A 13,772-nucleotide genomic window follows, 5' to 3' on the forward strand; every position below is an offset into this window, starting at 1 on the left:
TCCTTTATGACTTTTGGTTTCCATGGGTCGGAAATCACAAACACAAACAAAGAGATAACGTGGAGAGGAAACACAAGACAGTGGCCATAATTAGCTCATTGGAGTTGGATGTACATCAAATTCAATCGCAACGTTTCAGATTGGCTCCCAATTACAGTACTGTGGGGCAACAGGATTCTGGCCCCAGCAGACAGAGTTTTGTGTATTGAAATAGCAATATCAGTTTCAGCCTTTGATTATAATTCAGATGGAGATTCTAGTAAGCCAGCAGCTCCATGTAACAATACTCTACTGGGATGTTTCCCGGAAAACAAACATGTGCACTACTGAGTGATGTAAGGACATCAGAAAAAATAAAAGGAAGTATCTACAAGGTCATTTAGAATTTCCCGGTTCATAGCCGCGGGAAGAAGTTTTGGGTGGGGGTCCAGTGCAGCACGCAGCACCCTCAGCACCCCTACTTCCTGGGGCTATGCCTCTGTTACTGATATTGATTTTACTAATGCTGTTTTCATAATACATAGCAACCACCACCGTGTATCTCCATTCATAAAACATTTACATAAGTATTCAGCCTCTGAAAGCAATGTCAGCACAATAACTGTTTGTCGGGAGCTTCATGAAATGTGTTTCCATGGCCAAGCAGCCACACACACAATCCTAAAATCACCATGTATAATGCCAAGCGTCGGCTGGAGTGGTGTAAAGCTCGCCGCCATTGGAGTCTGGAGCAGTGGAAACGCGTTCTTTGGAGTGATGAATCACGCTTCACCATCTGGCAGTCCGACGGACGAAACTGGGTTTAGTGGATGCCAGGAGAACGCTACCTGCCCCAATGCATAGTCCCAACTGTAAAGGTGGAATAATGGTCTGGGGCTGTTTTTCATGGTTTGGGCTAGGCCCCTTAGTTCTAGTGAAGGGAAATCTTAATGCTACAGCGTACAATGACGTTCTAGATGATTCTGTGCTTCCAACTTTGTGGCAACAGTTTTGGGGAAGGCCCTTTCATGTTTCAGCATGACAATGCCCCCGTATACAAAGCAAGGTCCATACAGAAATGGTTTGTCGAGATTGGTGTAGAAGAACTTGACTGGCCTTCACAGAGCCCTAACCTCAACCTTATCAAACACCTTTGGGATGAATTTGGACGGTCGACTGCGAACCAGGCCTAAGCGCCCAACATCAGTGCCTCACTAATGCTCTTGTGGATGAATGGAAGCAAGTTCGCAAAGAAATGTTCCAACATCTAGTGGGTCGGGCACTGATGTTGGGCGCTTAGGCATGGCTCGCAGTCGGCGTTCCAATTCATCCCAAAGGTGTTTGATAAGGTTGAGGTCAGGGCTCTGTGAAGGCCAGTCAAGTTCTTCCACACCGATTATACGCTATTGAGTTACCATGGTGACAGCCTAGAACGTGTTTCCACTGCTCCAGAGTCCAATGGTGACAAGTTCTTCCCAGAAGAGAGGAGGCTGTTATAGCAGCAAAGGGGATACCAACTCCATATTAATGCCTATTACTTTAGAATGAGATGTTCGACGAGCAGCTGCCCGCATACGACTGGTCATGTAATGTATGTTCAAGTATTAGCATGACAACTTGTGATGTGAGCAAATCGGGCACATGGCGTGGCAAACATTTTCCATTTTCGAACATGCATTATTTTCACTGATACAAAGCAGCCATAAACATATGAGTGTGTCCATAAATGCAAGAGGAAGTTGCCTCATTTTGAGAACTGTTGTTCTTGAACCAATAAAATGACAAATCAGTTTACTGTTCAATGGGCAGAGATGCTGATAGTGGGAGTGCACCCAGTCAACTGCCAAGAGTTGAATAATTATTAAATAATAGTATTTGAGCAATAACGTATAATCAAAACCAGCCTTTTACTTGTATTAATCTGAAAAGCTTTGACTCACTTCTATTTCAGTAACTTTATTCAGCAGATAATCAAAGACATAAACAGCCTTCCATGCCTGGGTAGCGAGTTTCGTGGAAAAACACAATTCTTCTAGCTCCAACTTTGAGAGATAGAATGCTTTGAACGTTTCTCGACCTTTACATTTCTATACCCAGAGCAATAGTTCAATAGTTTCTGAAGTGATCTTAAATCATGACAGGCATCCCCATGGTAACCCTGCAACAACCACAGTCAGACAGTTATCAAACTCATTGATGTCCGCCTCCCCCTTGTCTAGAATACTGAAAACCACACATTGGTGGTTAGTTTGCCCTTTCCTGGATTAACAAACAGCAGATTGTTTCATATCACATGTCTGGAGTACACGACTTAGGCCATACCAGAGATTCCTGTGGCCTCCGACAAACCCTTCGGTTCAATGTTCAAACCAGAGCTTTAGCATGCACATTTCTCCAGGCCAAACTTGTTATGTAATTAATGCCTTCCCCCTTTACTTTGTACTGAGGTCTCTGGCTGCTTTGGCTTGCTCACTCAGATGAGGACCAGGAGTATAGAAGCTGGCTGGGCTGCCATATAAGGGCAAGGCTACTGTATCCTCCCCGCACTTCCTTTAAACTTCCTATAACACTCCCTGGGCAGAGAGGGTATGTACATGGAGAATGACTCACTCCTATTCTCGTTCTCTTTCTATCTCCTCCTTCTTCCTATCTACTATATGTTACTGTGTGAGTGTGTGTAGGGTATGTGTGTGAGAGGAAGGGACTGCTTGTTACACTGTTGAAAAGTTTGTGAGAACCACTTTGGTGTAAATCATTTATCCTAGAAATTCTGTTCAGATTATTTAATGTGCTGAATTCTTATGTGTTGACACATTCTTAAAATTGGGCCCTGATGTCCATTGACAGATATTTATAATTGGAAAACAACATTTGTAATTGTGAGGAAAATGTCTTATTCGGCTTAAATGAAACTTACATTTGATGATTTTTTTTAAACTGTAGGGGTTTTGGAAGTGACGTCAACAATAGCTATTGACCAGAAAGTCTTATTTCAAAGACAGATGCCCTTAGTTTGTCCTACGGCACACACATGTCTTCAAAGGCTTTTCCTCAGACACAAGCTCACAGGAGGGGCCTAGCCATGTTGGACACATTAAGACTATGAAATCAAAAACCTGAAAGGAATCAAGTGGCAGGGGAATGCATAATCAGATACAATAGCCGTGATATGTGTCCTTAATCCAAGAGTTTAGACACACTATCATTAATAAATACAAATTGTTCTGCTTTTAAAAGCAATGGGGTCCTACAGTGTGTGGCACGATGGGAGTCTGTGTGCGGTCAAAGACATCTGACTAGCAGGCATGGCGTGTGTTTGGATTCAGTAGGATTAAGCTCCTGTCCCCAGCAGTCCCCCTGATCTCCAGCCCTGATGTGACACAGATTCACAGCCTTCTGCTGATGTTTAGGATGTGCCCACTATACACACAACTCAAACACCAGCCTGGCTTCAGAGCCTTATGAAACATACTTAACGTATTTCTGAGCACCTCCAAGATGTATGATACATACTAATAGCCTAGTTACTATAGACAGACACAAAAGTAGGGACGTTCGTTGGGTAGGATGGGTGGGCGTAATCCGTGATCGTCTAGCAATCCAAAGTTTGCGGGTTCGAATCGTGTCTGAGACAACTTTAGCATTTTAGCTAATCCTTCCACTTATGCAAAACGTAACCCAATTCTTAACCCAATTAAACTGCTAGTTAAATTCATCGAACATTCTGGGGGGGTTTAGTTCTCCAAACCTTTTATGCAAATTATCCTAACCTTTGTCGTTAGTTCCCTTAAACAACTGAGCCACACAGACCCATCTTTGTATTTTTATGCGTGTGCATACAAAGGAGGTTCCCACACCAGAAGGAAATTAAATCTACTTTCACCCCTGAACGTAACGTAATATATCATGCTAAATGGAGTGTCACAGATTTACGTACAGAATAATACAAATTGCCCTGAGACCAGCTATAGCCCTGTGATACTGTGCTGTAGACCAGAGGCAGGCAGACTGTTGAGTTACTGCTGTTCCATTCACATGTGTAAGGCACACACTGCACCGTTCATGACAGCTCCATAATTACACTATACTTACACTTTTAAGCTCAACACTAACAAAACCCAAAAATGATTTTACTGCATAAGGTCTTCTAGAACAAATGTTCTATCATTTTTGAAACTCAAGCAATTGAGTGCATCTCAAAATGCTCCATGTTAAAAGCCAGAAGAACATTACAAATTGATTCAGTACTCAAAAATGTGTGTTAACTGGGCCAGTGTCCATGTTGTGCTGCTGTGTCTGCTCTTTGTCTGAGGGAGAGTTGGTTCCCCTCTTCTTCTCCCTCCTTCTCCCAGGCCACTGAGGTAAAAATGAGTCACTGACTCAGCAGCTGGGCTCCGTCCACCCTCATATCTCCCAGGATTCCACAAGAGACAGCTATGGCCAAGTCCAACTTGTAAACTCTGACGACGTGATCACTTCCTCCTCTTCCTTATATGGACAAGTCCACCAAAGAAAGTTTTAACACTTCGGGTAACACGTACAGTGCATTCGGAAAGTATTCAGACACCTTCCCTTTATCCACATTTTGTTATGTTACAGCCTTATTCTAAAATGGATCAAATTTTTAAAATCCCTCATCAATCTACACACAATACCCCATAATGACAAAGCAAAAACAGGTTTTTAGAAATGTTTGCAAATTTAAATATCACATTTACATAGGTATTCAGACCCTTCACTCAGTACTTTGTTGAAGCACCTTTGGCAGCGATTAGCCTCAAGTCTTCTTGGGCAAGACGCTACAAGCTTGGCACACCTGTATTTGGGGAGTTTCTACCATTCTTCTCTGCAGATCCTCTCAAGCCTGTCAAGTTGGATGGGGAGCGTCACTGCACAACCTATTTTCAGGTCTCTCCAGAGATGTTCAAGTCCGGGCTCTGGCTGGGACACTTAAGGACATTCAGAGACTTGTCCCCAAGCCACTCTTCTGTTGTCTTGGCTGTGTGCTTAGGGTCATTGTCCTGTTGGAAGGTGAACCTTCACCCCAGTCTGAGGTCCTGAGCGCTCTGAAGCAGGTTTTCATCAAGGTTCTCTCTGTACTTTGCTCTGTTCATCTTTCCCTCAATCCGGACTAGTCTCCAAGTCCCTGCCGTTGAAAAACATCCCCACAACATGTTGCTGCCACCACCATGCTTCACCGTAGGGATGGTTCCAGGTTTCCTCCAGACGTGACGCTTTGCATTCAGGCCAAAATCTTGTTTCTCATGGTCTGAGAGTCTTTAGGTGCCTTTTGAAAAACTCCAAGCTGGCTGTCATGTGCCTTTTACTGAGGAGTGGCTTCCGTCTGGCCACTCTACCATAAAGGCCTGATTGGTGGAGTGTGCAGAGATGGTTCTCCCATCTCCTCAGAGGAACTCTGGAGCTCTGTCAGAGTGACCATCAGGTTCTTAGTCACCTCCCTGATAAAGGCCCTTCTCCCCCGATTGCTCAGTTTGGCCGGGTGGCCAGCTTTAGAAAGAGTCTTGGTGGTTCCAAACTTCTTCCATTTAAGAATGATGTAGGCCACTGTGTTCTTGGGACCTTCAATGCTGCAGAAATGTTTTGGTACCCTTCCCCATATCTGTGCCTCGAAACAATCCCGTCTCGGAACTCTACAGACAATTCCTTCGACCTCATGTCTTGGTTTTTGCTCTGACATGCACTGTCAACTGTGGAACTGTGACTAGGGGGTGATCTAGTATATCTATTTCTATGTTGGTGCTAATGTGGTTCCTCTGCGCCGGTGCCCAGTCCAGGCACAGCGTTCAGCTCGGCGCGATGGCCGGATCCAGGGTCTGGGTGGGGGCTACGACCTGCACCGGAGCCGCCACCGATATTAATCACCCCCACTACCCTCCCCATTTGGTTTCAGGTTTTGCTGCCGGAGTCCGCACCTTTGGGGGGGGGGGGGGGGGGGGGGGGGGGTACTGTCACGCCCTGACCATAGAGAGCCCTTGGTTCTCTATGGTGTAGTTGGTCAGGGAGTGACTAGGGGGTGATCTAGGACATCTATTTCTATGTTGGTGCTAATATAAACAGCTGCCTCTAATTGGGGATCATATTTAGGTAGCTATTTCCCCACCTGGGTTTTGTGGGATATTGATTGTTTGTTAGTTGTTTGGGCACTACGTCCTCACGGTCTTTGTAAGTTTTGTTATTTTGTTTTGTTAGTTTCACTTAAATAAATATGTGGAACTATACTCACGCTGCGCCTTGGTCCGCTCATTTCCAAGATCGTGACAGGAACCTTATATAGACAGGTGTGTGCCTTTCTAAATCATGTACAATGAATTGAATTTACCACAGGTCGACTCCAATCAAGTTGTAGAAACATCTCAAGGATGATCAATGGAAACAGGATGCACATTAGCTCAATTTTGAGTCTCATAGCAAATGGTCTGAGTACTTATGGAAATAAGGTATTTCTGTTATTCATTTTTAATACATTTGCAAAAATGTCTAAAAACCTGTTATCACCACTGATTATGGGGTATTGTGTGTAGATTGATGAGGGGGAAAAAGTATTTAATCCATTTTAGAATAAAGCTGTAACGTAACAAAATGTGGATAAAGGGAAAGGGTCTGAATACTTTCCGAATGCACTGTAAATGTATACTTCTGTCTTACATACAGTACGCATACTTTCAGTCCATTGGACATATGGAGAGGACAGCAAATCAAACATATTTGGTTTTTCTATCGTGACAGTTTCAAAGGCATTCAGTTCAAACAAACGCTGTGGTCCATGCAGTTTGAAAAGCACAACGCAGCCCATTCATTTGAGTGGTGATTTATCGTCCCCTTTGAAAACAGACATATCACAGTGTTTTCCTGGTGTTGCCACATAAGCTGTACATCACATAGATCGCACATGGTTTTCTTCAAGACACCATAGAAAGCAGCAGGAAATGGGCCTTAACAGCATGACAGTGGTTTACAGAAACAAACAGTTTTTAGGAGGTATCCGTCTAAATTACTCTCCCAGGACTTCCACATGGCACTTTTATAATGTTGTTTTTTAACAACAGTTATTACAGTTATATTACATCTATCAAACCTCTTGTATTTGGAAGTCTGAAGTATGAATAATAAAGGCAGCAGGGTTCGGGAGGGAATGTCTTGATTGTAACCGTTTGGTTGAATATAGCTCTCCATGATATTGGAGATTAACACTTTTTGCCAGACAAACGAGACTGGTTTCTAATTAACTAAAGGCAGCTGTGGTCTGTCTTCAAGATGGGAATTTAAAAATATATATTTTGGATCCCCATTAGCTGACATCTTAACATCAGCTAATCTTCTTGGGGTCCAACACAGAACTTAAAATACATTACAAATGATTACATTTACATTAAGACATTTCAAACATTTCAAACAAGTAGGCATTACAGACAATTAAAATACCTGACAGGTAATACATTAAACATTTTGTTGGATTAGTATCTGTCCAGTCATGGTCGATCGCATTAGATATTATTTTATTGTTTTCTTGAGGGTGGATTTATTTTTGCCTGGGAAATGGGATTTGGTAAAGAATTTAATTCAGTGGCTGTGTATATTACTGTGGATTTGAGGAGAGCTGTCCTTGGTTTGGGGTTTATCAGATGTCCTGAACTAGGGAGGATGAGGGACTATGGTTGGTCAGGCCTACTTTGGCACAATCTCTTTGGAGTTGGAACTTTTACATAACAAAGTTGATGTTCTAAAGTGTTACAGATAACCCTCAAATGAATCATAAGCCCTGAGAGTTTGTCCATTTTTCATGCCTGTTGTTTACGGTGGAGTGGATTACATTAGTGAATGTTTAAACCAAGGTGTTAAGTTTTCATATTCCATTACTGAGCACAGTCAGGTCTCTGTCTCCTTCTATCTCATCTTCCTTCCTCCCTTTCTGTGCGAGGTATGTGATCACGCAGAGTGCATGCTTATTTGAATAGAATCCCTGTCACTTCTATTTTAACCAGGCATGGCCCTGTCATGTGTCAATGTGCAGCGGTTAGGACGGAGTCAGGCGCAGGACACAGAACTGAGTAAAAGACGTACTTTACTCGAAAAGAAACAACAAAATTTCCACGCATGGAAAACACACCAGCTCACAGAAGTCTTGAACACTAAACAACGAACAAACACGCACAAAACCATGTGGGAACTAGAGGGTTAAATAGGGAATAAATTATAACGTAATGGGAACCAGGTGTGTACAATAAAGACAAAACAAATGGAAAAAGAAACGTAGATCGTGGCAGCTAGAAAGCCGGTGACGACGACCGCTGAACGCCGCCCGAACAAGGAGAGTCACCAACTTCGGCGGAAGTCGTGACAGGCCCGGAGATGAGTGCAGATTTATCAGGGCCTGTTTATAGTTAGGCAGGTGCTCCTAGTTATTGATGTGATGGAAAATAATTGGTCATGCTTTGAGAGACAAAATTATATGTTGGACTTGTCTCCCTTTTACTCTATATCCTCCCTCCTTCTCCTCACATGTTTGGTGAGTGGCATGAATGCCACCATTCTCTGTCTTTCTATCCTGTTTAAAATAGTTGTATCTGTCTATACCTGATGCCCAAGAGGACATTGACAGGGACTTGTCTCTTACTGTTCATTTTATTAATGTAGGCTGAAATAAGTAACTCCCTTGCAAAGTTCTACATCTCAGTACCAGGAATAGTTTCTTAGTTTCTGTTTTGGGCGATTTGGTCTCATTCCCAGAATTTTTTGGTCATTGCCACAAGAGTGTGTCACTACCAATAAGTACATGCTAATCCTATCTTCCTTGGAATCTTGCTTTATTTGCATGAGTCAGTATTGGCATGCAAATGGTCGATAATTAGAATAGGACCTGTCACTGTTGATTTGCTCCTTGGCTTTTTAAAAAACCATAACCCCAAACCATGAGGTTATTCACTGTTAAAAAACAGGGAGAAAACAGTTTGTTTATGCTGGTACAAATATGTTGTGATTCTTTGATGCAATCTTGAACAAAATGAGCACTGTCACGTTCCTGACCGGTTTTCTGTTATTTTGTATGTGTTTGACGGTCAGGGCGTGAGTTTGGGTGGGTAGTCTATTTTATGTGTTTCTATGTTTGTTAAAGGGTGACCTGATATGGTTCTCAATTAGAGGCAGGTGGTTTTCATTTCCTCTGATTGAGAGCCATATTAAGGTAGGTGTTTTCACATTGATTGTTGTGGGTGGTTGTCTCCTGTGTCTGTGTTTGTCGCGCCATACGGGACTGTTTCGGTTTGTTTGTCAGTTCGTTCTTTTTGTAGTCATTTTTCCTGTTCGTGAGTTCTTCGTTTTATGTAAGTTCGCATGTCCAGGTCTGTCTACTCCGTTTTGTTATTTTGTTAGTTATTCAAGTTAGTTCGTTTTTTGTCTTGTTAATTAAATTCATTATGTCCAACTACCACGCTGCATATTGGTCATCTGATCCGTCTCGCCTCTCCTCGTCTGAGGAGGAGGACGAAGTAGAGAATCGTTACAGAACCACCCACCGAACCAGGACCAAGCAGTGTGAGTTCGAGCAGCGGCCTAGTAATCAGGACTCGTGGACTTGGGAGGAAGTATTGGAGGGAAAAGGACACTGGGCTCATATTGGGGAATATCGCCGCGCTCGTGAGGAGATGGAAGCAGCGAGAGCCCAGGAGCGGTGGTATGAGGAGGCAGCAAGGAGACGTGGCTGGAAGCCCGCGAAGAAACCCCAAAAATTTCTTGGGGGGGGGGGCTAAGAGGTAGTGGGCCAAGGGCAGGTAGGAGACCTGCGCCCACTTCCCAGGCTAACCGTGGAGAGCGGGAGTACGGGCAGACACCGTGTTACGCAGTAGAGCGCACGGTGTCTCCTGTACGTGTTCATAGCCCGGTGCGGGTTATTCCACCTCCCCGCACTGGTAGGGCTAGATTGAGCATTGAGCCAAGTGCCATGAAGCCGGCTCTACACATCTGGCCACCAGTGCGTCTCCTCGGGCCGGCTTACATGGCACCAGCCTTACGCATGGTGTCCCCGGTTCGCCTACATAGCCCGGTGCGGGTTATTCCACCTCCCCGCACTGGTCGGGCAACGGGGAGCATTCAACCAGGTAAGGTTGGGCAGGCTCAATGCTCAAGGGAGCCAGTACGCCTGCACGGTCCGGTATTTCCGGCGCCACCTCCCCGCCCCAGCCCAGTACCACCAGTGCCTACTCCACGCACCAGGCTTCCAGTGCGTTTCCAGAGCCCTGTTCCTCCTCCACGCACTCTCCCTATGGTGCGTGTCTCCAGCCCAGTGCCTCCAGTTCCGGCACCACGCACTAAGCCTACTGTGCGTCTCCAGAGCCCTGTACACACTGTTCCTTCTCCCCGTACTCGTCCTGATGTGCGTGCCCTCAGCCCGGTGCCACCAGTGCCGGTACCACGCACCAGGTCCATAGTGCGTTTTGAGAGTCCAGTGTGCCCTGTCCCTGCTCCCCGCACTAGCCTGAAGGTGCGTGTCCTTAGCCCGGTGCCTCCAGTTCCGGCACCACGCACCAGGCCTACAGTGCGCCTCATCCGGCCAGAGACATCCGTCTGCCCAGTGCCATCTGAGCCATCCGTCTCCCCAGTGCCATCTGAGCCATCCGTCTCCCCAGTGCCATCTGAGCCATCCGTCTCCCCAGCGCCATCTGAGCCATCCGTCTCCCCAGCGCCATCTGAGCCATCCGTCTCCCCAGCGCCATCTGAGCCATCCGTCTCCCCAGCGCCATCTGAGCCATCCGTCTCCCCAGCGCCATCTGAGCCATCCGTCTGCCCAGTGCCGTCTGAGCCATCCGTCTGTCCCGAGCCATTAGAGCCGCCCGTCTGTCCCGAGCCGTCAGAGCCGTTAGTCAGTCAGGAGCCGCTAGAGCCATTCGTCAGTCAGGATCTGCCAGAGCCGCCAACCAGACAGGATCTGCCAGAGCCGCCAACCAGACAGGATCTGCCAGAGCCGCCAACCAGACAGGATCTGCCAGAGCCGCCAACCAGACAGGATCTGCCAGAGCCGCCAACCAGACAGGATCTGCCAGAGCCGCCAACCAGACAGGATCTGCCAGAGCCGTCAGCGAGCCATGAGCGTCCAGAGCCGTCAGCCAGCCATGAGCGTCCAGAGCCGTCAGCCAGCCATGAGCGTCCAGAGCCGTCAGCTAGCCATGAGCGTCCAGAGCCGTCAGCGAGCCATGAGCGTCCAGAGCCGTCAGCCAGCCATGAGCGTCCAGAGCCGTCAGCCAGCCATGAGCGTCCAGAGCCGTCAGCCAGCCATGAGCGTCCAGAGCCGTCAGCCAGCCATGAGCGTCCAGAGCCGTCAGCTAGCCATGAGCGTCCAGAGCCGTCAGCCAGTCATGAGCTGCCCCTCAGTCCAGAGCTGTCTCTCTGTCCGGAGCTGCCCTTCAGTCCGGAGTTGCCCCTCTATCCTGAGCTACCTCTCTATCCTGACCTACCTCTCTGTCCTGAGCTATCTCTCTGTCCTGAGCTACCTTATCCCGGTGCTGCCCCTTATCTTAAGGTTACCATTTAAATTAAGTGGGTGTAATATGAGGGTGGTCATTCTAAGGGGGAGACGTAAGCTGGGATTGACTATGGTGGGGTGGGGACCTCGCCCAGAGCCTGAGCCACCACCGTGGTCAGACGCCCACCCAGACCCTCCCCTAGACTTTTGGTGGTGCGTTCGGAGTACGCACCTTGAGGGGGGGGTTATGTCACGTTCCTGACCGGTTTTCTGTTATTTTGTATGTGTTTGACGGTCAGGGCGTGAGTTTGGGTGGGTAGTCTATGTTATGTGTTTCTATGTTTGTTAAAGGGTGACCTGATATGGTTCTCAATTAGAGGCAGGTGGTTTTCATTTCCTCTGATTGAGAGCCATATTAAGGTAGGTGTTTTCACATTGATTGTTGTGGGTGGTTGTCTCCTGTGTCTGTGTTTGTCGCGCCATACGGGACTGTTTCGGTTTGTTTGTCAGTTCGTTCTTTTTGTAGTCATTTTTCCTGTTCGTGAGTTCTTCGTTTTATGTAAGTTCGCATGTCCAGGTCTGTCTACTCCGTTTTGTTATTTTGTTAGTTATTCAAGTTAGTTCGTTTTTTGTCCTGTTAATTAAATTCATTATGTCCTATTCCAACGCTGCATTTTGGTCGAATCCTTGCTCCTCCTCTTCGGATGAAGAGGAGGAGGAAATCCGTTACAAGCACCCTGAAAATGGTAAATAAGTTGTTGTTATCTCACTCCCTTTGAGCTCAAATTGTGCTATTCATAGTTGTATCCTTTTTGAATGAGAAAAGCAAAGGCTAATATCCACAAAATCAGCATGTGAATCAAATTATTTATTTATGTATAAAATAATAATTCCAGTGAGGTAGTCCCTCCATTTTCTTTGCAACCCCATTCAGAGTGTTTATCCTACTAATTGTATGCTAAATAGTGTTGATTGCTATTGAAATAAATCACATTATACAGAGAAACTCACATTTCACTGTGGGTACACATCATTCTTTGATTATAAAGTTTAAAGTCAGGCCAAAATTAATTTCATAAGCCCTTTTTGGTAGTTCTGGATACCAGGCAAGCACCTACTCCTACAAAACACTTCATAGTAATCAGTGCCAACAGCTACTAGTTGCCAAGGAAAACAGTGTAAAACATAATGTATCCAATATTATTTAACGACGTTGATAATGTCTACTATTTGGATGATTGAGTCATGTTCTTAATGTTTTTGATTTCCTGGACAAATGGGATTTCTTTCATAATTATTTTGTTTTGTCACAGTAGGAGCTCATTTATAATTTAGACTGGCCAAAACGACTTACATTTACCAGACGCATGTATCCAGAACCACCAGGGTTACGTGCCTTGCTCAAGGGCACATCGATTGATTTTTCAGGGATTCAAACCAGCAACCCTTCAGTTACTAGCCCAACGCTCTTAACCGCTAGGCTACCTTCCGCCCACTTCATTGTCTAACAGCTGCAACTAAATTATCATATTCCCCTTTTGCTATAGTACTTTGGTATTGCTGGTCCACAGTGGGCTTATTAAGTGTTAGAGGGAGGTTTTCTGGGTCCAGAGGAATAGACAGGCTTGGGCCACTCCCTGACTCACCCATACTGTAGTAGAATATGTAGCATTTGGCTCCTAGGCCTGTATGAGACCATTTTTCTGTGCATAGGCCAGACTAACTTTTCCCTCTAATTTGACTTAACTGGCTGCATTCATTCTAATCCATTATTCTATACTGTCAGTAGTGATATAAATCATTCCTCAGCTCATGAGGAATCAAAGTAACACATGAGAAATCATAGTAATACATCCAGTCTCCTCAGGAGAGAGGCTCCCAGAGAGGTCTCTGAGGATATGACTGAGGATTCTGTCCCTCATCGTGTTATTCAGAGTCTCTATTTCTGTAGTGTGATTGAGTCACACACACCAGTACTCTATCTGTCCTAGAGTGACCAGGCCTATGATATCCTTGGAGATATAGACTGACAGAGCCGTCCAGCATGGCCTGTCTTGTGTAATCAACATCAATAGCAGTTAATATGCCTTCTGGATCCGCCTGACAGGAGGATATGAGACCTCAGGGTATCAGAACAAGCCTAAACATCTGCACTCCTCTTCCTATCTTTCTGAGAAAATATGTGAATCGGAACCCTTTTGGCCCAAAACATCTCTGTCCCATCATCTGTTCCTCCTTAACAGCCCAGTAACAGCAGCAGCCCCACCCGCCTGGACGCGGATTTATTCGATACCTCGGCTTGGCAACTTTGGAAATA

This window comes from Salvelinus namaycush, chromosome 28, assembly GCF_016432855.1.
Source record: "Salvelinus namaycush isolate Seneca chromosome 28, SaNama_1.0, whole genome shotgun sequence".
Lineage (NCBI taxonomy): Eukaryota > Metazoa > Chordata > Actinopteri > Salmoniformes > Salmonidae > Salvelinus > Salvelinus namaycush.